The sequence below is a fragment of the Sciurus carolinensis genome, chromosome 1, assembly GCF_902686445.1.
Source record: "Sciurus carolinensis chromosome 1, mSciCar1.2, whole genome shotgun sequence".
Lineage (NCBI taxonomy): Eukaryota > Metazoa > Chordata > Mammalia > Rodentia > Sciuridae > Sciurus > Sciurus carolinensis.
In genome coordinates this window covers 43,764,767-43,787,375 of record NC_062213.1, presented here as the reverse complement: position 1 = coordinate 43,787,375, position 22,609 = coordinate 43,764,767, and the positions used below count along the sequence as shown (strand labels likewise).

Sequence of the window (22,609 nt, the reverse complement as noted above, 5' to 3'; positions counted from 1 at the left end):
TGCATTATCAACCTCCTCCAAGACTTCAGGCTACTGAAGGATAAGAGGGGATATACTAACAATCTTCAGGGACATTATAAGTTGATAGAGGAAATCTGCAATATCTTAATGACCCACTGATCCCTGAACAATATGAGAAAACAAGGGAAGAAAATGCCCCAAACAAATCTAGATGTTACATCAATAAAATCCAACGACAGCATGGCAGAAGAAATGACAGAAAGGGAGTTCAGAATGTACATAATTAAAATGATTAGGGAAGCAAACGATGAGATGAAAGAGCAAATGCAGGCATTGAATGATCGCACCAATCGACAGTTAACAGAGCAAATTCAGGAAGCAAAAGATCATTTCAATAAAGAGTTAGAGATATTGAAAAAAAACCAAACAGAAATCCTTGAAATGAAGGAAACAATAAACCAAATTAAGAACTCCATAGAAAGCACAACCAATAGGATAGAACAGCTGGAAGACAGAACTTCAGATATTGAAGACAAAATATTTAACCTCAAAAACAAAGTTGAACAAACAGAGAAGATGGTGAGAAATCATGAACAGAATCTCCAAGAACTATGGGATATCATGAAAAGGCCAAATTTGAGAATTATTGGGATTGAGGAAGGCTTAGAGAAACAAACCAAAGGAATGAACAATCTATTTGAAGAAATAATATCAGAAAATTTCCCAAATCTGAAGAATGAAATGGAAAATCAAGTCCAAGAGGCTTATAGGACTCCAAATACACAAAATTACAACAGACCCACACCAAGGCACATTATAATGAAAATACCTAACATACAAAATAAAGACAGAATTTTAAAGGCTGTGAGAGAAAAGAACCAAATTACATTCAGGGGGAAGCCAATACGGATATCAGCAGATTTTTCAATCCAGACCCTAAAAGCTAGAAGGGCCTGGAACAACATTTTTCAAGCTCTGAAAGAAAATGGATGCCAACCAAGAATCTTATACCCAGCAAAACTTACCTTCAAATTTGACGATGAAATAAGATCATTCCATGATAAACAAAAGCTAAAAGAATTTACAAAAAGAAAGCCAGCATTACAGAACATTCTCAGCAAAATATTCCATGAGGAAGAGATAAAAAACAAAGAAGCAAATCAGCAAAGGGAGGAATTATCCTAAAGGAACTGTCAAATAAAGGAGGAACCAAGATGTGTCAAAAATTTTAAATATGAACCAAATGACTGGGAATACAAATCATATCTCAATAATAACCCTGAATGTTAATGGCCTGAATTCATCAATCAAAAGACATAGACTGGCAGATTGGATTAAAAAGAAAGATCCAACAATATGTTGCCTGCAAGAGACTCACCTCATAGAAAGAGATACCCATAGACTAAAGGTGAAAGGATGGGGAAAAACATACCATGCACATGGACTCAGCAAAAAAGCTGGAGTATCCATCCTCATTTCAGATAAAGTGGACTTCAAGCCAATGTTAGTTAGAAGGGATAAAGAAGGACATTTCATACTGCTTAAGGGAAGCATAAATCAGCAAGATATAACAATCATAAACATCTATGCCCCAAACAGTGGCTCATCCATATATGTTAAACAAATCCTTCTCAATTTTAGAAACCAAATAGACCATAACACAATAATACTAGGTGATTTTAACACGCCTCTTTCACCACTGGACAGATCTTCCAAACAAAAATTGAACAAAGAAACCATAGATCTCAATAACACAATCAATAATTTAGACTTAACAGACATTTATAGAATATACCATCCAACCAAGAGTGAATACACTTTCTTCTCAGCAGCACATGGATCCTTCTCTAAAATAGACCATATATTATGCCACAAAGCTAATGTCAGCAAATACAAGAAGATAGAGACACTACCTTGTATTCTATCAGATCATAATGGATTGAAGTTAGAAATAAATGAAAGAGTAAAAAACAGAAACTACTCCAACACCTGGAGATTAAACAATATGCTACTATATGATGAATGGATAACAGAAGATATTAGGAAGGAAATTAAAAAATTCTTAGAGGTAAACGAGAACAAAGAAACAACATATCAAAATCTCTGGGACACTATGAAAGCGGTACTTAGAGGAAGATTTATTTCATGGAGCGCATTTAATAAAAGAAGTAAAACTCAAAAAATAAATGACCTAACACTACAGCTCAAAGCCCTAGAAAAAGAAGAACAGACCAACCCCAAAAGTAGTAGAAGACAGGAAATAGTTAAACTCAGAGCTGAAATCAACGAAATTGAAACGAAAGAAACAATACAAAAAATTGACAAAATAAATAGTTGGTTCTTCGAAAAAATAAACAAAATTGATAAACCTTTAGCCACACTAACAAAGAGAAGACGAGAGAAAACCCAAATCACTAAAATTCGGAATGAACAAGGAAATATCACAACAGACACGACCGAAATACAAAACATAATTAGAAGCTATTTTGAAAATCTATACTCCAACAAAATAGAAAATTTCGAAGACATCAACAGGTTTCTAGAGACATATGAATTGCCTAAACTGAACGAGGAGGACATACACAATTTAAATAGACCAATTTCAAGTAATGAAATAGAAGAAGTCATCAAAAGCCTTCCAACAAAGAAAAGTCCAGGACCAGATGGGTTCTCAGCCGAGTTCTACAAAACTTTTAAAGAAGAACTCATTCCAATACTTCTCAAAGTATTCCAGAAAATAGAAGAGGAGGGAACTCTCCCAAACTCATTCTATGAAGCCAATATTACCCTGATTCCTAAACCAGACAGAGACACATCGAGGAAAGAAAATTTCAGACCAATATCCTTAATGAACATCGACGCAAAAATTCTCAACAAAATTTTAGCAAATCGCATACAAAAACATATTAAAAAGATAGTGCACCATGATCAAGTGGGTTTCATCCCAGGGATGCAAGGTTGGTTCAACATCAGGAAATCAATAAATGTCATTCACCATATCAATAGACTTAAAGTCAAGAATCACATGATTATTTCGATAGATGCAGAAAAAGCATTTGATAAAATACAGCACCCCTTCATGCTCAAAACACTAGAAAAAATAGGGATAGTGGGAACATTCCTTAACATTGTAAAGGCCATCTATGCTAAACCCATGGCTAATATCATTCTTAATGGTGAAAAACTGAAAGCATTCCCTCTAAAAACTGGAACAAGGCAGGGATGCCCTCTTTCACCACTTCTATTCAATATCGTCCTTGAAACTCTAGCCAGAGCAATTAGACAGACCAAAGAAATTAAAGGGATACGAATAGGAAAAGAAGAACTCAAACTATCCCTATTTGCTGATGATATGATTGTATACTTAGAGGAACCAGGAAATTCCACCAGAAAACTTTTAGATCTCATAAGTGAATTCAGTAAAGTAGCGGGATATAAGATCAATGCACATAAATCGAAGGCATTTTTATATATAAGCGATGAATCTTCAGAAAGAGAAATTAGGAAAACTACCCCATTCACAATAGCTTCGAAAAAAATAAAGTATTTGGGAATCAATCTCACAAAAGAGGTGAAAGACCTCTACAATGAGAACTACAGAACACTAAAGAAAGAAATTCAAGAAAACCTTAGAAGATGGAAAGATCTCCCATGTTCTTGGATAGGAAGAATTAATATTGTCAAAATGGCCATACTACCAAAAGTGCTATACAGATTCAATGCAATTCCAATTAAAATCCCAATGATGTACCTTACAGAAATAGAGCAAGCAATTATGAAATTCATCTGGAAGAATAAAAAACCCAGAATAGCTAAAGCAATCCTTGGCAGAAAGAGTGAAGCAGGGGGTATTGCAATACCAGATCTTCAACTCTACTACAAAGCAATAGTAACAAAAACGGCATGGTATTGGTACCAAAATAGAAAGGTGGATCAATGGTACAGAATAGAGGACACGGACACTAACCCAAATAAATACAATTTTCTCATACTAGATAAAGGGGCCAAAAATATGCAATGGAGAAAAGATAGCCTCTTCAACAAATGGTGCTGGGAGAATTGGAAATCCATATGCAACAGAATGAAACTAAACCCATATCTCTCACCATGCACAAAACTAAACTCAAAATGGATTAAGGATCTCGGAATCAGACCAGAGACCTTGCATCTTATAGAAGAAAAAGTAGGTCCAGAGCTTCAACATGTCGGCTTAGGACCAGACTTCCTCAACAGGACTCCCATAGCACAAGAAATAAAAGCAAGAATTAATAACTGGGATAGATTCAAACTAAAAAGCTTTCTCTCAGCAAAGGAAACTATCAGCAATGCAAAGAAAGAGCCTACAGAGTGGGAGAAAATCTTTGCCAATCATACTTCAGATAGAGCGCTAATCTCCAGAATCTATAAAGAACTCAAAAAACTCTACACCAAGAATGTAAATAATCCAATTGACAAATGGGCTAAGGAAATGAATAGACACTTCACAGAAGAAGATGTACAAGCAATCAACAAACATATGGAAAAATGTTCAACATCTCTGGTAATAAGAGAAATGCAAATCAAAACCACCCTAAGATTCCATCTCACCCCAATTAGAATGGCAATTATCAAGAATACAAGCAACAACAGGTGTTGGCGAGGATGTGGGGAGAAAGGTACACTCTTACATTGCTGGTGGGGCTGCAAATTAGTGCAGCCACTCTGGAAAGCAGTGTGGAGATTCCTTAGAAAACTTGGAATGGAACCACCATTTGACCCAGCTATCCCACTCCTTGGCCTATACCCAAAGGACTTAAAATCAGCATATTACAGAGATACAGCCACATCAATGTTCATAGCTGCTCAGTTCACAATAGCCAGATTGTGGAACCAACCTAGATGTCCTTCAATTGATGAATGGATAAAGAAAATGTGGTATATATATACAATGGAATATTACTCAGCCATAAAGAATGATAAAATTATGGCATTTGCAGGCAAATGGATGAAACTGGAGAATATCATGCTAAGTGAGATAAGCCAATCTCAAAAAACCAAAGGAAGAATGATATCGCTAATAAGTGGATGATGACACATAATGGGGGTGGGAAGGGTTAGTGTTGGGGTTGGAGTAGGGTTTAGGGAGGGGGGCAGGAATGGAGGAAGGAAGGACTGTATAGATGGAGGGGAAGGGTGGGAGGGGAGGGGGGGAAGGGAAAAAATGGCAGAATGAATCAAACAACATTACCCTATGTAAATTTATGATTACACAAATGGTATGCCTTTACGCCATGTACAAACAGAGAAACAACATGTATCCCATTTGTTTACAATAAAAAGAAAAAAAAAAAAAATAAAAAAAAAATAAAAAAATAAAAAGAATATTCACACACACAAAAAAAAAAAACATGAATGAAAGAATAGACATAACTACAAAGGAAATATACATATTAAAAAAGGAAAAATGTGTATACATTTGAAAATGACAACTTCAGAGAAATATCACTTACCAAACTAATTAAAGAGAATTCTTAAAAAAAAAAAAAAAAAAAAAAAAAAAACCTAATAAACCAAAACCACTCAAGTGTTTTATTGATTAAAAATTAGCTAGGCACAATGATCCATACCTGTAATCCTAGATACTCAGGAAGCTGAGGCAGGAGGATGACAAGTTTGAGGCCAGCCTGAGTAACTTAGCAAGGCTCTATCTCAAAATAAAAAATAAAAAGGGGTGGAGAATGTAACTCAGTGGTGCAGTGCTCTGGGTTCAATCTCCAGTGTCAAAAACAAAACAAACAAACAAACAAAACTGCCCCTTTCTACACATACACACATAAACTCACACACAGGCAATGCATCTAAAGGGTTTCACAGGCAAGTTCCAGCAAATACCCAAAGAAAAGCTCAATCTCGTGTTCCACAATATAGAAAAATAAGACAAATTCTTATTTATTTAACAAAGCTAATAGTTCATTAATGCAGCTAAAATAACCATTATATCAAAACTAAATAAAGAAATGAAAAAGGAAAATTATAGGCTAATCTCACTTCTGAACATAAATGTGAAAGTCAAAACTAAAGTTTTTATTAAAATCTGAGTATGTAAAAAAAAAATCTTTTTTTTTTTTTTGCGGTACTGGGGATTGAACTCAGGGCCTTGTGCTTGCAAGGCAAGCACTCTATCAGCTGAGGTATCTCCCCAGTCCAAAAAAAAAAAAAAAAATCTTAACCAAACTGTGTTTATCCTAGAAATATAAATAGAGCATATTAGAAAAAAAAAATGTAACAACTCATTAACAAGGCAAATAAGATTATGTGATTCTTTCAATAGCTGCAGAAAATGCTTTTGATATAAAACCCATTCATAGTTTTTAATCATAGCAAAATAATAATAGGAATATCCTTAATCGAAGAATGAAAATCAAAGAAAATTCCTAACACAGATGTCATATTTCATGGTAATTTCTAGTTACATTCTCATTAAAGTAGAAAAAGTATAGTAGGCCCAGTATTTCTGATTCTATCAGACATGGTACTATAAGAAAGACCTTGCTAGTACAGTGAAATAACAAAAAAGTATTAAAAAGGTTATAAATCAATACCAAACTGTCATTATTGATAGATGATATGATTATCAACATACAAAAATCCAAGAGAATTTATAAACCTTTAGGGTTCAGAAAGTTATTGGGATACAAAATTGAAATATAAAAATCAATCACTTTCTATACACCAGCACCAAACAAGCAGCAAACATTTAATATTTAATATTTAATTTAATACCATATTTTTCACAAATAATAAATACTAGATATGACTAAGGACTAAATCTACAATTCATGTGCAATATTTTGTGGAAAAATCATGGCACAGTATGAAGGACACTATAGATCATGGAAATAGAAGCAACTAGTCAATAAGTGGCTTGGATCTAAGTAGTTACTACGCTAAGATTTTATCTCACTCCAGTCAGAATGACAATTATCAAGAACACCAGCAGCAATAAATGTTTTTAAGGATGTGGGGGGAAAGGCACACTCAAGTTGCTGGTGGGACTGCAAACTGGGGCAACCACTATGGAAAGCAGTATGGCGATTTCCTCAGAAAACTTGGAATGGAACCACCATTTGACCCAGCTATCCCACTCCTCGGTTTATATCCAAAGGACTTAAAATCATCATACTACGGTAATACAGTCACATCAATGTTTATAGCAGCTCAACTCACAATAGCTAAACTATGGAACCAACCTAGGCACCCTTCAACAGATGCATGGATAAAGAAAATGTGATATATATACACATAGAATATTACTCAGTCTTAAAAGAAGAATGAAATTATGGCATTTGCAGGTAAATGGATGGAGTTGGAGAATATCATGCTAAGCAAAATAAGCCAATCCCAAAGAACCAAAGGCCATGTTTTTTTTCTGATATTTATATGCTAATTCACAATAAAGGGGGTACAGCTAGGGAAGAATAGAGTACTTTGGATTAAACAGAGGGGAGTAAAGGGAGGGGAGGGGGTATGGATAGAAAAGATAGTAGAATGAAAAGGGTTTATTACCCAATGTGCATATATGATTACATGACCGGTGTAATTCTACATTTTATACAACCAGAAGAATGAGAAGTTATACTCCATTTATGTATGATGTGTCAAAATGCATTCTACTGTCATGTATAACTAATTAGAACAAATTTTTAAAAAGAAGAAAACAGTAAAAATTAGATCTTTATTAAATAGCATATATAAAAATTTGAGATGAAACAATTAAATCAGAAAAGCAAACATTAAAATTTTAAGACTAAAATGTAGAAAATTATATTTGTGACCACAGACAGGGAAGGATTTTGGAACCAAAATATACCATAAGGAAAAATTAAATTTAAAAACCTTTGTACATCAAAAGACACTATTAACAAAATGAAAATATGAATCACTTGAAAGAAGTATGTGTCCTGCAACTAGCAAAAGAATGGTATTCAGAATATATAAAGAATTCATAACAGATTGGCATGGTGCTGCACACCTGTAATCCAAGCTGCTTGGGAGCATGAAGCAGGAGCAACACACAAACTCAAGGTCAGCCTGGGCAACTTTGCAAAAACTTTCCTCAAAAAAAAAAAATAAAAAGGACTGGGAAAGTAACTCAGTGATAAGTACCACTGCCACTGGGTTCAATACCAGTACCAAAGAAAATAAAAATAAAAATAAAGAAGGAGGAGGAAGAGGAAAGTGGGGCGGGGGGGGAGAATTCATATCAAAAATAAAAAAGAAAAGGACAAAGTCCAAGGTTTAAAGTAAAACAATTCTCTGGGACAAAAACCTGAACACTCAATAAAAATATGACAGTATATTCAATTCTGCTTGAAGTTAAGATAATGCAAAATAAAATAACACTGAAATATAATTTCACTCCCATATAGGTTAGTGAAACCACTTTGGAGAGTAATTTTCCCTTGAACACAGACATACCTAATGGCCAACCAATTCCACTTCCAGACAAAGTTTTGGCCCTATTTACAGAAATGTGCACAAAAATAAATTTGGAAGCCTTGTTTATAAAAATAAAAAAAGGAAACTACCCAAATGTCCACCAACAGGATAAAAATGAATAAATTGTGATGTGTTCATATGATTTAATAGTATTCAATAATTAGAAAACTAGAGCTACATGGGCCAACATGAATAAAATTTTAAGCATGTATAGAAAGAGTAGGTTGAAGGAATACTCACAGAATTATAACACTTACATGAAGTGTTACAGCCTGCAAATTATTGATACAAAAATTATGAATAAATACATGTGCAGTGATAAGATAAAAAAGATGCATAGCAGTGATATGCACAGAATTCAGGATAGTAATGTTTTCTGGGAATGGTGTCTTGGTGGGTTTTATTGTATTTGTTAGATTTTATTTCTTAATGAAAAAAAGATCCGAGGCAAACACAGCAAGGCGTTAGGATTGTGTAAAGCTGTGTGGTATGTACACAGGTTGTACAAGCAAGAGAGTTTTACCTCTACTCGCTTAGGGCTTTTCCTTAGAATTAAGTTGACATGAGAAAGATCAACAGGAGAAAAATACACAGCATTTAGTAGGAGTTCTCCCTGGCACAGGAGCCTTCATGAGGACATGAGAGCCCACAGGCGCAGGGAGAGTTGAACACTGATGTACTTACCTGAAGGGGGTGGGTTTAGTGCGACAAGGCAAAGGGATGTGGGCTAAGGCAGTTGATTAAGTAGAGAAGTGACCAGGAAGATGAGGGGTAAGCAAGGTTTATTTGCACAGATTTCTCTCATCTCAACTTTCTGTTCTTGATGGCAAGAATAATACTTTCCTTCTGGCACAGGGAGGACATCTTTTACAAGGGAACTTTATCTCCTGCTTTTAGGAAACAAAAGGAAAATCAAAGAGACCTTGTTACACCTACTATTTTTCATGTGCCCTTCACTCAAAATGGTCAATATAGTACAGGTACAGAGGTGGTCTGATCCTAATGTCATAAGTAGTTACAGTGACGCCGTACATTTTTTTTTTTTCTTTTTTGGTACTAGAGATTTAACCCAGGAGCACTTTACTACTGAGCCTCATCCCCAGCCATTTTTATTTTGAAACAGGTTCTAAGTTGCTTAGGGCCTCACTAAGTTGCTGAAGCTGCCTTAAACTTGCAGTTCCTCCCGCCTTCGCCTGCTGAGCCGCTGAGATTACAGGTGTGCTCCACCACACCTGGCACTATATATTATTTAAATGTTTAAAGGATTCCATAGTTTTAAAAGAAGAAAAAAAATTGCAGACACAGATACTGAATACTTGTCTGGTGACAGAATTAGTGTTAGGGATCTGGACAGTGACCCAAATGATTGAGTCATTAATAAATGAGATGCATAAATTAACACATTCAACCAAGTGGCATGGATGTCAGCAACACAGAGGGCTCTCAGACATCTTCCTCCAAGGGCATGAGCTTTACAGGGCCTGCATGGAAGAAAGAAGGAAGCCTGGTATGAGCTTTAAATTTAAATACCATTTTTTTTTAAATTTATATCAGTTTCCCCAGTCCAGTAATTGTCAAAGTTCTTTTCATGGGCATTAATCAACTCTGCTAGCTCAAGACCCAATCAAAGAGATCTCTGTTGACAAAGAATTTTGCTCATGGCCATGGGGCATGGCAGCGCTTCCAAAACTGCGGTTGATGGCGCAGCAGCCTGAAATTTCCAACCTGAGTCAGCGGTTAAGGAGCATCTGTGGTAATGCTGCAAGAAGGAAATTGGATTCTGTTCTTGTGGATTCATTCCAAGGGAGACACGGAAATCCTCTCTGAGAGGGAATGAACCTGAGCCAATCTGACCAGGGGAACACAGCCATTCTCAGCAGAGGCCAGGGTAGCTCCAAGACCCAGCAGGAGAGCGCCTTTACAGCAGAGCACCCCCCAAAATCTGAATTTGGTATTGCCTAGCAACATCTTGCCAGGACATGTTTCTGCTTCTAGGATTTTATCTACATTATAGAAGGTACCCAAACATCAATCTATATTGCATTTTTTATTTACTGGAGTATAAAACACTAACAATGGCCTGTACAGAAAATCCTGGAACACAGAACGACCTCATCAGCACTTTAAACGAAGTAGTTTTAAGTTTTTATTGCAATGCTTTATGGGTGTGTCCAACTAGCAGGGCTACTGACAGCCAAATAGACAATAGAATTAGAGCACCTCGAGTAAGTAGAAATTTTGCACTGTCCAGAGAAAATGATCATTCATCAAAGGTGCAGCGAATCTCAGGATCATTAACATTGTTTTACTCAAGATTTGGGAAAGACTTAGGCACAACCCTTAGTCTAAAGAAAATGTCAGCTCAAAGGATCAATCATTACAACATGGTTTCAGCCACTGAGATTGGGTTGGGGGGTGGGATTAATATGAGCCATTTTAAGAAAATCTATAATTAAATAACTGCAAACTTGGATTTCTCAATATGATTTAGAACCTTTGGAGATGGGTCTTTCAGAAGATGTTCAAAGATTGACTAAAGCAGAAAGAAGAAAAGGAAGAGGATTAGGGACAAGAGAGCAGGAGAGAAGGGGATATGGATAAGAATCTGCCCTAGCCAAAAAGAGTTGGCCAGGTTTATTATCAAAAAGTTAAAATCTGATGTAGAAAACAGAATCCAAGAAAATACACAAACACATAATGGCTTTTGGGAGTGGTAAGGTCTTTTGTGCTCACTTCAGCAGCACATGTACTAAAATTGGTACGATACAGAGAAGATTAGCATGGTCTCTGTGCAAGGATGACAAGCAAATGCATGAAGCATTCCATATATTTTTTTAAAATATTATTTTCAAATTTACTCTTACCAAATTGGTAGCATGATTGAAGTATATTAAAGAACAAGTGACAAAAATACTGTCAATGATTCTGTGTAGCTTTATAAGCTGAAATTAGAATACCTATAAAAGAGCAAAAGACTAAGAACAAGTCAGTACAAATTTTATGTCAAACAAATAAATTTTCCACTCATATTTACCAAGACTTATTTAAAAGTCACGTTAAAGAGAATGTGATATTTCTTGAAGTTTAGGCTAACAAACCAATATAAAAGAATACAAAATGCAGACTTTATCCATGGGGCTGTGGAAACTTGAAACTTAAAAGGTGGAGCTGCATTCCTGTCTGGTGGAAAGGATGAATTTGTTCAACAAATATTATTAGAACGAGTAATTACCAAAGTTTAAAAATAGACTTATCTCACATCACCTGCAAAAATAAATTCCAGAACTTAATGTGAATTGGGCATTGTGGCACATGCCTGTAATCCCAGTAATTTGGGAGGCTGAGGCAGGACAGTTACAAGTTTGAGGCCAGCCTCAGAAATTCAGCAAATCCCTAAGCAACTTAGTGAAACCCTGTCTCAAAACAAAAAATAAAAAAGACTGGGGATGAAGCCCAGTGGTAAAGAGCCCCTTGGTTCAATTAACAGTATCAAAAAAATAAAAATACAAATAAATGAAGAATTAAATGTGAAAGAGAAAACTTTTCGAAGAAACTATAGACTCTATCATTTCGGGGCAAGAGAGAATTTTTTCAATAAAGAAAAAAATGACATAATCTAAAAAGAAGAGATAAATTTGACTGTATTAAAATTGAAGACTTCAACAAATAAAAAACAGACTGGCAAAAAGATACACTACCTATGTTAGTAACCAAACTAAATGTTAAATATTTAAACTAATCTAAATATTTAAAATCTTATATGTCAATGAGAAAAGGGGAGAAAAGCAAAAAGATAGACAACATAAATAAGCAGATCATTCAGAGAAGATAAAATCCAAATGGCTTATTAAACATACTCTTATTAATCTGGAAAATAAGAAATAATATTTCCTTTGTCATCCAGATTGAAAATTTCAAAGCTAGTAAGTTCTAAGTGCTGGCAAGCACCTTGGGAAACAAGAATTCTCATCTCTTGCTGGGATATACCTACTTTACAGAACGGTTTGGCAACATCTGATAAAGATGAAGATGCATAGTCAATCAACTTCTAATATACACTAATATTTTTGGTGCAGCAATGTATGCAGTAGCAGAATTGGTAACAACCTAAGTATCCACCAACAAGAGAATGAGTAAATGAACTGCAGTTTATTAACCCACTGTTAAAAGGAAAGAACTAGCGCAACATGGTCCACATGGGTAAATCCTTAAAATATAACACTAAATGAAAAAAGATAATTTGAAAATATATATCTACACTTGCTTACTTTTACATACAAAATTACCAGGAAATTTTTAAATAAAAACAGGATTTCTTTTATTTTCTTTTTAAAGACCTGTAAAAATGGGGCAAAATGTGAATACATGAAAGAGATGGGCCAGCATTACCCTGATGTCAAAGCATTGGGAAAAGAATAATCTCCCCTCAAAAAATGGTGCTGGGGTAAATGGATATCCACACCCATGAGAATAAAGTTGAACACTTACCTAATACCATGTGCAGAAAACAACACAAAAGGTATCAAATGTAAGGTAGCTAATGTAAGAGCCAAACCATAAAACTTTTAGAATAAAACAGGGCAAAATCTTTACAACACTGGATTTGGCAATGACTGTTTGAAAATGACACCAAAATAGAGGGGGCAAAAAACAGAGAAACTGTACTGCATGAATTTTTTTTTTTAATTTTATGTGTTAAAAGATAATATCAGGGGCTGGGGAGCTAGCTCAGCTGGTAGAGTGCTTCCTTCACAAGCACAAGGCCCTGAGTTCAATCCCCAGCACCGCCAAAAAAAAAAAAAAAAGATAATATCAGGGTTTATACCACATTTGCCCTACCACTGAGCCACAACCCAGCCCTAGAATTTTTTTTCTTTTAATTTGTACCAGGAATTGAACCTAGGGGTGCTTACCACTGAGCTTCATCCCTAGACATTTTTCTTTTTATTTTGAAACAGGGTATTGCTAACTGGACATAGGGAAAAGTCAAGAATTTTTTTTTAATTATTATTATTATTTTTTTTACAGACTGAATTTTGATTCATTGTACACAAATGGGGTACATTATTTTGTTTCTATGGTTATACATGATGCAAATTCATACCATTTGTGTAATCATACATGTACATAGGGTGATGATGTCTCATTCCACCATCTTTCGTAGCCCCCTCCCTCTCATTTCCTTCTATAGAATCTAAAGTTCCTCCATATTTCTCTAAGGGGCTGGAGTGTTGCTCAATGGTAGAGCGCTTGCCTAGTACATGTGAGGCACTGGGTTCAATCCTCAGCACCACATAAAAATAAAATAAATAAAGGTATTGTATCCATCTACAACTAAATTTTTTTTAAAACAGATAACATCAACATTAAAAAGGTAGCCCTCAGAGTGGGAGAAAATATTTGCACATCAAATAACTGATAAGGAATTAGGATCCAGAATACAGAGAACTCCTAGAATCCAACAACAAAAGGCCCAATTAAGAAAATGGGCAAAGGATTTGCACAGACATTTCTCCAAAGATAAATAGGTGGCCAGTAAACACATGAAAAGATGTTCAACATCATTAATCATTAGGAAATGCAAATCAAAACTACAATGAGATACCACTTCATACCCATTAGATGACTACTACAAATAAAAAAAAAATCAAAACACCAGAAAACAAGAAGTGTTGGCAAGGATACAGAGAAACTGGAATGCTTGTGCACTGTTCATAGGAATGTAAAATGGTACCGCGGCTGTGGAAAACAGTATGCCATTTCCTCAAGATATTAAAAAATAAACTGACCACATGTTCAAGTAATATCCCTTGTGGAATTAAAAATAGAGTCATTTGTATACCTGTGCTTATTAGCAGCATTATTCACAGTAGCTAAAACATGAAAGCAACTCAAATATCCATTCACAGATGAATAGATAAGTAAAATGTGGTATATGGTGTTAGGTAAGGGTCCAACTTTATTCTCATATATACACAATGGAATATGATTCAACCCTTAAAAAAGAAAGAAAATTATGACACATTCTACCATATGAATGAACCTTGAGAACATTATGCTAAGTGAAATAAGCTAGTCACACACACACACACAAATACCATATGAATCCACTTATAGGAGTAGGTCAAAAACATAGAGACAAATAGTAGAATGGTGGTTGCCAGGGGCTGAGAGGAGGCAGAAATAGTTATTGCTTAACAGGTATAGAATTTGTTTGATAAGATGAAAAGTACTGTGGAGATGGATGATGGTGGTGACCGCACAGATGGTGGATGCACTTGATACCACTGCACTATAGATTTAAAATGGTTAACACTATACATGGTGTTAGGTAAGGGTCCAACTTTACTCTCATATATACACAATGGAATATTATTTAACCTTTAAAAAGAAAGAAAATTCTTTCTTCCTGTAGGGAGGATGGAAAGATAGTAGAATGAAACTGACAGTATTATCCTATGTATATGTATGATTACATGAATGGTGTGAATCTACATCATGTACAACCATAGAAATGAAAAGTTGTACCCCATTTGTGTACAATGAATCAAAATGTAGTCTGTAAAATTTTTTTAATTTAATTAAAAAAACAAAATATTGAAAAGAATGATACTACAGATGAATTGACCTACTAAATATTAATAAATTTTATAAATCCATAGTAAATCCACTGTTCAAGAACAGACACATTGATAGACAAAAAATCCAGAAGTACACCTATAGGATGCAGGCGACATTTCACATCAGTGAGGGGGGAAAATGGATCATTTAAGTGTTATTGATACAATTGGGCAATCATTTTCTAAAACTTAGATTTCTACCTCATTCCTCACACCAAAATTACAGATTACAGAACCTGCAGAAATGAAAATAAGCATCCTGGAATCTAGGTATTAAAAAAAAAAACTAGAATAACATCAGTTCTCAAAAACTATACGGCAAATGTTGAATAAATGAATGAGACAGGGCTGGGGAGATAGCTCAGTTGGTAGAGTGCTTCCTTCACAAGCACAAGGCCCTGGGTTCAATCCCCAGCACCGCAAAAACAAAAACAAAAGAAATGAATGAGACATAGAGCTCTTTACAAAAGAAGTGAAGGAAGCTCTCTTGCATTTTACTATTAGTTTGATTCATCCGTTTGTCCATTTAAGTCAACTAGATTGAGCACTTGCTTGGTGCCAGTATCATCACAAAGTATAGTAATGATTAAAGACTCGGCATGGCCTGAGATGTCAATCAAGTTCCTCCTGAGAAAGAGCTCCATCCGGGTCCAACTTGCGGGTGGATCCTCTTTGACTTACAAGGTATTCCACATCCTCTAAGTCTCCATTATTTGTTCCCTGCATTAGCAGAGCCCGCGTGTGGTCTGCTGACATGGTATTAACAGAAAAGTGTGACTCTTCTATCTGATCTTCCCCAGCAGCACAAGCCCTTTCCCACCGTAGAATCGGAAACCAGGCTCAGAGGTAGGAAAGCCCATGAGACTAAGGCACTCAGAGGAAAAGCAACATCCAGGCCAAAGCGTGACTGTGGCTCTTGTGAACCTCTCCACCTGGGCCTCCCAGGCACTGCTGCGAGTCAGACAGTTCCTGCTGGTGCCCTGAGGCTGACTTTCATCAAATACTGCAGCAGATGAAAATTTCTCTTCATGGACACTTCCCCAGGCATAAATACAGCAATCAAAACATATATTTTCATGTGCTACTTATTGAATAAACATTGTTTTTGTGTTTTCAAACCCATTTGACAGTCCAAAAAAAAAAAAAATCCTTTAATAATGTTCATGGAGGAGAACTAAAAAATTGGTACTGGAGCTCTCCCAAAATCTTTTACCTTCATTCTACATAAAAGTCTGTTTATTAAATCTATAGTCATCTCACGACAAAATCAGAAGTTAATAACTGAGATGTTACAGATTCAACAGATATTTCCATTAATTTTTAAAATGTTTGTTCACTTTTCATTTGATTTATAATTTAATGTCCCCCTCCCCATCCATCCTACCCATAAAACCCACAGGGAAAAAAAAATGAGTGTAAAACTCTGGCAACATAAAATGTTGTAGAAAATTATACTCTCAGGCACATTGATAGCTCAAATGATTTGCCAATTTTTATAGCTATCATAATGGCAGCTTGTGATTTGAGATCTTACAAAAACAGAAAGCTTTGTGCCTCATGACATACCTAGAATTTCTGATGAGATGAGAGAAAACTGTGATCTGTTGCTGCCGCCAGCAGGTTATTCTCATAAGATGCTATTTTCCTTTGCTTTTTGTTTTGCTTCTAACCCATCTACAGATATTTCTCAACCACCAAATTATTTAACCAGGCCACTTAATTAGGTAAAATAACAATGTCCCTCATGGGTATCCTCAGTAATAGTTACTTTTTAAAAATCTACTATTCATACCCTTTCTTTTCTTTTAGAAATAGGACTAATCTTTTTCCATATTTTCTATTCAACATATTTTATTCATAAGGCCTCAATTCTTTGTTTGTTTGTTTGTTTGTTGAGATCATGTTCCTGGTAAATATCCCTTGAGAATAAGTGCTCCTGGCATTAAAAGATTAAGACTTACAGTAATGGACTGTACAGTCCATTACACTAATGATTGCTGCGAGATATTCCTTAAATTTTTATTTAGCTTGTGAATCTAAGTCTGGTGCATGCCAGCAAGTTTTAAAGCCACCTCAATCTGAAATTAGGTCCAACTTCTAACATGAACTAGCATTGTGCTCTTACAAATATCTCGCTTTTCTATGCCTTAGTTTCCTCCCCTGCCAAATGGGAATAATAATAAAAATAATATCATCTAAGTCCTGGGATTAGCTAGAGGAGTAATGGAACAATGCACATAAAGCTTTCATGGATTGATAGAAAGTAATCAATGAATGATTCGTTATTATAATTACAAAAAAGTACAAAATTTAAGTGACTTGCATATATATCATCAGGATAGTTTTTACTAAAACCTCCAGATATGCTGATTCAAAACCAAGGACTTGGACCATCATATTGCAATGATGCTGACTCCCTATTTATCTAATTAATACAAAGGCTCTGGTTTCCTTGGGATAGATACAAAATTGCTGCAAATATAATTTTTCACTTACTCTTCTGACAGATTAACATTCAGAATATATAAGGAACTCAAAACTTACACACACACACACGCACACGCGCACACACACACACACACACACACACACACGAAGAAAACAAATAACCCAATCAGTAAATGGGCAAATGAACTAAATAGATATTTCTCAGAAGTAGAAATGCAAAGAGCCAACAGATACATGAAAAGATGTTCAACATCCTTTGCCATCAGGGAAATACAAATCAAAACTACTCTGAGATTTCATCTCACGACAGTTAGAATGGCAGATATCAAGAATACAAATAATAAATGTTGGCAAGGATGTGGAGGGAAAGGTACACTCATGCATTGTTGGTGAAACTGCAAATCGGTACAACTTTGGAAAGCAGAATGGAGATTCCTCAAAAAACTAGGAATGAACCCACCATATGAGCCAGCTATCCCACTCCTTGATATTTACCCAAACAAACTCAAATCAGCATACTATAGTAATATACACACAATAATATTCACAGTAGCGCAATTCACAATAGTCACGTTATGGAACCAGCCTAGGTGTCCATCAATAAAAGAATGGATACACACACACAAACACACACACACACACAATGGAGTTTTACTCAGCCATAAAGAAGAATGAAATTGTGTAATTTGCTAGTAAATGAATGGAACTGGAGAAAATCATTCTAAGTGAAATAAGCCAGACTCAGAAAGTCAAGGTTGAATGTATTCGCTTATATGCAGAAACTAGAGAGAAATAAGGAATTTATTCTTTATAAAGAATATCTTATGAATATAGAAGGGAGAACAGTGGAGTCAAAGAAAGGGCTTAAGGGGGAGGGAGGAAGAACAGGAGAGGGGAAGAACTGTGGAATAAAATTGGCCAATATATATTATGTGCATGTGTGAATGCATCACCATGAATTATACTTTTATGTATAACTATAATGCACCAATTAAGATAAATTATTACTCCAGGCATACTGGTACACCCCTGTAATCCCAGCAATTCGAGAGGTTGAGGTAGGAGATCATGAATTCAAAGTCAGCCTTGGCAATTTAACAAGGCCCTAAGCAACTTAGCAAAACCCTGTTTCAAAAAAAATAAAATAAAAAGGAGTGGGAACATGGCTCAGTGGTAAAGCATCCCTGGGTTTAATCCCCAGTACCAAAATAAATACATAAATAATCAGAAGGAAGACAAGTAGAGTATAGGAAGAAATCGGGGGAAGGAGGAAAAGAGGGAAGGGGACAGTACTGGAGATTTAAAAGGAGAAAATTACATTGTATGCATTTTCTGAATATGTCAAAATGAACCCCACAATTGTGTATAACTAGAATGCACTAATAAAAAAATAACAAATTAATTAAAAAGTAATGTTCTTTATGAGCCCAGAACTACACAAATCAGCAGGTCTACTGGACATCCCTACAATAGCTAATAACTTTCTTCCCACTGGATGATAAAAGTGGTGTCTTTTTTTCTTTTTCCTGGGGATTAAGCAATTCAGATCATTTTGTCACTGAGCACCATCCCCAGCCCTTTAATTTTTTATTTTCAGACAGGGTCTTGCTTAGTTGCTTAGGGCCTCACTAAGTTGCTGAGGCTGGCCTTGAAACTGCAATCCTCCTGCCTCAAGCTCCCAAGTCACTGGGAATTATAGGCTTGCCAAACCGTGCCTGGCAAGAGTGGTATTTTCATGGTACTATTTCTCATAAGAAGTAAATACATGAGATTTCTCTCTCAGTTCTGAAATTTTCTACTTTTGCTGAGCTTCAGAGAAATAAAGCAGCTTTCCATGACTTGTTTCTGTCAGGTAATATCATAAAATGTATTCACGGTGGAGAATAACCATGAGAGTCACCTGCAGTGCAATTAGTAAAAATGGTTTCTAGGCTAGGCTATGGTAGGAATCAAAGTCATAGATCCCCTTTGTTTGAGACTGCTTGGTACAGATTTTTCTAATATCTCACTGAGGAAGTTTCCTGCAGTGTAAGACATAAACTGTGAATTCTCCATCTAGCTTTGTTGCTAAAGATTAGTAGATTCAAGAGTTGCGAAGACCAGCAATGCCAAAGAAGGTGCGCTTGTCTACAGAGAGAGGGAGTGGAGTGTTTGTACATCAATAATAATCTCGCACAGGTACCTTTAAAGCATTATCCTAAAATAGATTCTCACTCCACTGATTGATCACTCCCATGATTGCCCTTTCTATTTGAGCAAGTAATCATTCTAGACTTGCTGTCTCATCAAATGTTAAATCATACATTAATTGTTCCTATGTCTGCAATGTTCTCAACACAAGTATCTCCAAAGACTTCTCCACACTTCAGAAATGAACTTACTGCATGGAAACTAAATATAGGAACTTAGTGGTATCCAAGACTAGAGCAGAAATTTACAGAATTTGTGTGTCCAACTAACTTCATTATAGGGACTAGAGTTTTCTAAAGGATCATAGATCATTCCCAAGTGTTAGAAAGGTCTGGCGATTGGTCTCAATCCCCTCATGGTACACAGGCACCAGAGCCTCCTTTATTGCTTATTATGTTTTCAAGGCTCTAGTTCTGCACAGTTAATGTCAGGACAAAATGAGAGGAAAACAAATGAATAGCAATGCTTTTCACATCAGCACTGATCCACTGCTGAACTATAGAGTTCTTTCCTGATTGCCTTTTAAGGACATAACCATACACCTAAGAATTTTGTCTGCAGAGACAATATGACAATTTGTGTAACCATCCTCCAAAGCTACTTCCTGGTATCTTCACTAGGAGCAGTACTCATGCATGGCCTTCTCTCGTCCCACATACCTCCTTGTTTCCATCAAAAGTTTAGACACCATTGATCACTCCTTTTTCCAATTCAAATCCTCCAACAAGTTGTTGAGCATCTACTCACTATGTGCTAGGCCCCAGGGCACCAGGAGAGAAACTGAGGCAGAAGTATGCTTGGCATTTAAGGAATAGCAAGGGGGAGAATGGGAATAGAGCGAAAGGGAGATGAGGTCAGACCACATCAGGCCTGTCATTGCTGGGATTTTAATTTATACTCTGAGTAAGGGAATAATGAAGTTTCATTGGGTGGTGGGGAGTTAGTATTTTTTTCTATTGGTAGTTAAGAGCAAAATTAACAAATAAAAAAAATACTTAAAATAGATACCCCAGTATTAGGTACCATGTGTCCATCACCCTGGCCATTTGTCAAAGGGCCTTCTACAGACACCCCCAGGTGCCTCAGGATTGAACCAGAGGTTCAGAGTGGCCCATAGCGTGGTCTTGTGAATTTGTGCGTGACTGGGATCTGTCCCACACCATTCAACACCTTCTTACTTTCTTAAACTTTTCTACTTTCGCCTTCTCGGAAATGTTGGGGCTGAGCAGGACAATAGCTCCTCTAAGGGATAACCAAGTCCCTCATGCCAGCTAGGATGCCCTTGGCTGCCAGAGCTGTGGGCCTTCCCCATGACCTAAGGACCCTGGTATAACCTGAGAGCTGACTGAACGTAGCTTGCTATGGAGTAGAAGAGAGCACTAAGGTCAGGAATGAAGAACAGGGCATCAGTGCCACCTTGCTTGCTGGCCTCTGAGTCAGAAACAGATTTCCAAGGTCAACTCTGTGGGGAAATCTGGCTGTATTTCCATCTTGATGGTGTTTAACGAAACCTCCTGATGAAATACAAGGCTGCTTCTCCATAATTTCCTGATGGCAGAGTCTGAATGAATAAAGGGACAAAGATTAGAGCAGCTGGCTCCATCTAATAAAGCTGACAGTGTCTGCTTTGCCAGTGATTGAATTTTAAAGTACGAACAGGATTCAGAGGAGAAAGGTTAATGTGACACCCTATGGCGATGGTCATTGCTTACAGTAGGAAACATCATTACCATGTTAACATTTCCAAAGTGCTGATATAAGCCCCAGGCCATTAGCATTACTGCTACTTTCATTATGGGATTAAATAAGTCATATAAATGATAATGCTCAGTCTAAAACTTGAAAATAAATTCTACAGTGCTCAAAAGAAAAAATAAACCTTAATTTATATGTTTATCAGCCTGTTTTACAAAGCCCTTAAGTAATGTTTCCAAAAGTTATGGTGTACCATACTCCCCACCATCCCCCGTTGCCTAGCGAATGACTCTACATTCATTGTGCTCATTAGGATTCTGCTACTCTCCATTATGACAGGACATGCTTCTTCCATTCATGTAACTTCTGGCCTCCTTTGCTCCTTTATACATCCCAGCCCCTAGGAGAAGTGATATCTCATTGGTAAATTTATCAAAAACAAATTAACAGGAGTAGAGTGAAAGTGTGGTTTGCAATTTTGAGGATGAACTGTTAAGGGGAAGGTTTGTCATTCTCCTTCCTGTTACCTAAAATGCAGAGGTGAATGCTGGAGCCAGTCTGGGCAACAAAGTGGAAGCTGCATAGTAAGGACTGAGGAACGAGCTAAGAGTTTGAGTCCTGAGGACTGTGAACTTACCACACCAGTCTGGACTGTCAAGCCAGACTTATACCTGAAAAGTAAATTTCTGCCTCATTTTTAAACCCCTGTGTTTTGAGTTCTCTGACCATCGCAGCCATAGAATGGCAGCAAGAAGTCCAGGAACACAGGGGGAAAGGGCTCAGCCTAGGAAAAATCCACTGAGGGATACCCAGAGGAATAAGTTCCAATAAAAGCATAAGTTGATTAAGATTAAAAATGAACAAAAGACTGGGGAGGTGCACATCTGTAATCCTAGTAACTCGGGAGACTGAGGCAGGAGGATCCCAAGTTCAAGGCCAGCCTCAGCAACTTAGTGAGGCCCTAAGCAATTCAGTGAGAACCTGTATCTAAATAAAATAGAAAAAAGAGCTGGGATTGTGGCTCAGTGGTTAAGGCTCAGTGGTTAAGGCCCCTGGGTTCCATCCCCAGTACCAAAGAGAGAGAAACAGATAGACACTGTCTCAAAATAAAAAATAGAAACAGTGCAGATGTTAAGTGACCCTGAATTCAATTCTCAGTACAGGGAACATGCCTTTTTTAGATGAAAGAGAATAAACCTAGAAAAGAAAATTTAAAA

At 36.4% G+C, this 22,609-nt stretch overlaps 1 non-coding gene across 1 annotated transcript; it reads left to right on the top strand.

Annotated features, from left to right (window-relative positions):
- Window positions 1-11,164: 11,164 nt before the first annotated feature.
- Window positions 11,165-11,271, top strand: LOC124968238 (U6 spliceosomal RNA). Its single transcript, XR_007105653.1, has one exon. It is a non-coding gene; the product is annotated as a U6 spliceosomal RNA (small nuclear RNA).
- Window positions 11,272-22,609: the final 11,338 nt, after the last annotated feature.